Source organism: Heterodontus francisci, unplaced genomic scaffold (assembly GCF_036365525.1).
Source record: "Heterodontus francisci isolate sHetFra1 unplaced genomic scaffold, sHetFra1.hap1 HAP1_SCAFFOLD_91, whole genome shotgun sequence".
In the NCBI taxonomy this organism is placed as follows: domain Eukaryota; kingdom Metazoa; phylum Chordata; class Chondrichthyes; order Heterodontiformes; family Heterodontidae; genus Heterodontus; species Heterodontus francisci.
Genome location: NW_027140989.1, coordinates 1,336,428 through 1,341,187, shown reverse-complemented (window position 1 = coordinate 1,341,187; position 4,760 = coordinate 1,336,428).

The following is a 4,760-nucleotide window of genomic DNA, read 5'->3' as shown; positions in this document are numbered from 1 at the left end:
CCTGGATGCGAATGTTGATTGAACACTTTACCTGTCAATTCCTGGTATGTGAATGTTGATTTTACTCTGTACCTGTCAATTCCTGGTATGTGAAGGTTGATTTTACTCTGCATCAGTCAATTCCTGGAATGTGAAGTTTGATATTACTCTGTACCTGTCAGTTCTTGGGATGTGAATGTTGATTTGACTCTGTATCTGTCAGTTACTGGTGTGTGATTGTTGATTTTATTCTGTACCTGTCATTTCCTGGTCTGTGAATTTTGATTTTACTCTGTATCTAGCAATGCCTGGTATGTGAATGTTGATTTTCCTCGGTACCTGTCTGTTCCTGGTGTGTGAATGTTGATTTTTCTCTGTACCTGTCAATTCCTGGTAAGTCAATGTTAATTCTACTCTGCACCTGCCAGTACCTGGTATGTGAATGTTGATTTTATTCTGTACCTGCCAGTTCTTTGTATTTAAATGTTGATTTTACTCTGTACCTGTCAATTCCTGGTATGTGAATGTTGATTCCACAACGTACCTGTCAGTTCCTGTTGTGTGAATGTTGATTTTAATCTGTACCAGTCAGTTCCTAGTATGTGAAGGTTGATTTTACTCTGCATCCGTCAATTCCTGGTATGTGAATGTTGATTTTACTCTGTACCTGTCAGTTCCTGGTATGTGAATGCTGATTTGAATCTGTATCTGTCAGTTCCTGGTATGTTAATTTTGATTTTACTCTGTATCTGTCAATTCCTGGTATGTGAATGTTGATTTTACTCTGTACCTGCCAGCTCTTTGTGTGTGAATGTTGATTTTTCTCTGTACCTGTCAATTCCTGGTATGTCAATGTTAATTCTACTCTGTACCTATCATTACCTGGTATGTGAATGTTGATTTTCCTCCGTACCTGTCAGTACCTGGTATGTGAATGTTGATTTTACTCTGTACATGTCAATTCCTGGTATGTGAATATTGATTCTACAATGTACCAGTCAGTACCTGGTATGTGAATGTTTATTTTACTCTGTCCCTGTCAGTTCCTGGTATGTGAATGTTGATTTTACCCTGTACCTGTCAATTCATGGTACATGTATATTGATTCTGCTCTGTAACTGTCAGTTCCTGGTCCGTAAATGTTGATTTTACTCTGTACATGTCAATTCCCGGTATGTGAATTTTGATTCTACAATGTACCAGTCAGTACCTGGTATATGAATGTTGATTCTACTCTGTACCTGTCCGTTCCTGGCATGTGAATGTTGATTGTACTCTGTACCTGTCAGTTCCTGGCATGTGAAAGTTGATTTTACTCTGTACCTGTCAATTCCTGGTATGCCAATGTGGATTTTGCTCTGTACCTGTCAGTTCCTGGTATGTGAATGTTGATTTTACTCTGTACCTGTCAGTTCCTGGTATGTGAATGTTGATTTTACTCTGTACCTGTCAATTCCTGGCATGTGAATGTTGATTTTACTCTGTCCCTGTCAATTCCTTGTATGTGAAGGTTGGTTCTACTCTGTACCTGTCATTTCCTAGAATGTGAATGTTGATTTTACTCTGTACCTGTCAGTACCTGGGATGTGAATCTTGATTTTACTCTGTACCTGTCAGTTCCTGGTATGTGAATGTTGATTTTACTCTGTACCTGTCAGTTCCTGCCATGTGAATGTTGATTTTACTCTGTACCTGTCAATTCCTGGTACGTGGATGTTGATTCTGCTCTGTACCTGTCAGTTCCTGGGATGTGAATGTTGATTTCACACTGTACCTGTCAGTTCCTGGCATGTGAATGTTGATTTTACTCTGTACCTGTCAATTCCTGGTGTGTGAATATTGATTTTACTCGATACCAGTCAATTCCTGGTATGTCAATGTTGATTCTACTCTTTACCTAACAGTTACTGGTCTGTGAATATTGATTGTACTCTGTACCTGTCAGTTCCTGGTATGTGAATGTTGATTTTACTCTGCATCAGTCAATTCCTGGTATGTGAATGTTGGTTTTACTCTGTACCTGTCAGTTCCTGGTATGTGAATGCTGATTTGAATCTGTATCTGTCCGTTCCTGGTATGTTAATTTTGATTTTACTCTTTATCTGTCCATTCCTGGTATATGAATGTTGATTTTACTCTGTACCTGCCAGCTCTTGGTGTGTGAATGTTGATTTTTCTCTGCACCTGTCAATTCCTGGCATGTCAATGTTAATTCTACTCTGTACCTATCATTACCTGGTATGTGAATGTTGATTTTCCTCCGTACCTGTCAGTACCTGGTATGTGAATGTTGATTTTACTCTGTACCTACCAGTTCCTGGTATGTATATGTTGATTTTACTCTGTACATGTCAATTCCTGGTATGTGAATTTTGATTCTACAATGTCACACTCAGTACCTGGTATGTGAATGTTGATTTTACTCTGTACATGTCAATTCCTGGTATGTGAATATTGATTCTACAATGTACCAGTCAGTACCTGGTATGTGAATGTTGATTTTACTCTGTACCTGTCATTTCCTGGTATGTGAATGCTGATTTTACCCTGTACCTGTCAATTCATGGTACATGTATTTTGATTCTGCTCTGTAACTGTCAGTTCCTGGTATGTAAATGTTGATTTTGCTCTGTACATGTCAATTCCTGGTATGTGAATTTTGATTCTACAATGTACCAGTCAGTACCTAGTATGTGAATGTTGATTTTACTCTGTACCTTTTCAATTCCTGGTATGTGAAGGTTGATTCTACTCTGTACCTGTCAGTTCCTGGTATGTGAATGTTGATTTTACTCTGCACCTGTCAGTTCCTGGTATGTGAATGTTGATTTTACTCTGTACCTGTCAGTTCCCGGGATGTGAATGTTGATTTTACTCTGTACCTGTCAGTCCCCTGGATGCGAATGTTGATTGAACACTTTACCTGTCAATTCCTGGTATGTGAATGTTGATTTTACTCTGTACCTGTCAATTCCTGGTATGTGAAGGTTGATTTTACTCTGCATCAGTCAATTCCTGGAATGTGAAGTTTGATATTACTCTGTACCTGTCAGTTCTTGGGATGTGAATGTTGATTTGACTCTGTATCTGTCAGTTACTGGTGTGTGATTGTTGATTTTATTCTGTACCTGTCATTTCCTGGTCTGTGAATTTTGATTTTACTCTGTATCTAGCAATGCCTGGTATGTGAATGTTGATTTTCCTCGGTACCTGTCTGTTCCTGGTGTGTGAATGTTGATTTTTCTCTGTACCTGTCAATTCCTGGTAAGTCAATGTTAATTCTACTCTGCACCTGCCAGTACCTGGTATGTGAATGTTGATTTTATTCTGTACCTGCCAGTTCTTTGTATTTAAATGTTGATTTTACTCTGTACCTGTCAATTCCTGGTATGTGAATGTTGATTCCACAACGTACCTGTCAGTTCCTGTTGTGTGAATGTTGATTTTAATCTGTACCAGTCAGTTCCTAGTATGTGAAGGTTGATTTTACTCTGCATCCGTCAATTCCTGGTATGTGAATGTTGATTTTACTCTGTACCTGTCAGTTCCTGGTATGTGAATGCTGATTTGAATCTGTATCTGTCAGTTCCTGGTATGTTAATTTTGATTTTACTCTGTATCTGTCAATTCCTGGTATGTGAATGTTGATTTTACTCTGTACCTGCCAGCTCTTTGTGTGTGAATGTTGATTTTTCTCTGTACCTGTCAATTCCTGGTATGTCAATGTTAATTCTACTCTGTACCTATCATTACCTGGTATGTGAATGTTGATTTTCCTCCGTACCTGTCAGTACCTGGTATGTGAATGTTGATTTTACTCTGTACATGTCAATTCCTGGTATGTGAATATTGATTCTACAATGTACCAGTCAGTACCTGGTATGTGAATGTTTATTTTACTCTGTACCTGTCAGTTCCTGGTATGTGAATGTTGATTTTACCCTGTACCTGTCAATTCATGGTACATGTATATTGATTCTGCTCTGTAACTGTCAGTTCCTTGTCCGTAAATGTTGATTTTACTCTGTACATGTCAATTCCCGGTATGTGAATTTTGATTCTACAATGTACCAGTCAGTACCTGGTATATGAATGTTGATTCTACTCTGTACCTGTCCGTTCCTGGCATGTGAATGTTGATTTTACTCTGTACCTTTTCAATTCCTGGTATGTGAAGGTTGGTTCCACTCTGTACCTGTCAGTTCCTGGTATGTGAATGTTGATTTTACTCTGCACCTGTCAGTTCCTTGTATGTGAATGTTGATTTTACTCTGTAACTGTCAGTTCCTGGATTGTGAATCTTGATTTTACCCTGTACCTGTCTGTTCCTGGTATGTGAATGTTGATTTTACTCTGCACATGTCAGTTCCTGGTGTGTGAATGTTGATTTTACTCTGTACCTGTCAGATCCCGGGATGTGAATGTTGATTTTGCTCTGTACCTGTCAGTCCCCTGGATGCGAATGTTGATTGTACTCTGTACCTGTCAATTCCTGGAATGTGAATGTTGATGTCACTCTGTACCTGTCAATTCCTTGTATGTGAAGGTTGATTTTACTCTGCACCTGTCAGTTCTAGTGATGCCAATGTTGATTTTGCTCTTTACCTGTCAGTTCCTGGTATGTGAATGTTGATTGTCCTCTGTACCTGTCAGTTCCTGGTATGTGAATGTTGATTTTACTCTCTGTCAGTCAAATCCTGGTATGTGAATGTTTATTTTACACTGTACCTGTCAGTTCCTGGTATTTGAATATTGATTTAACTTTGTATCAGTCAATTCCT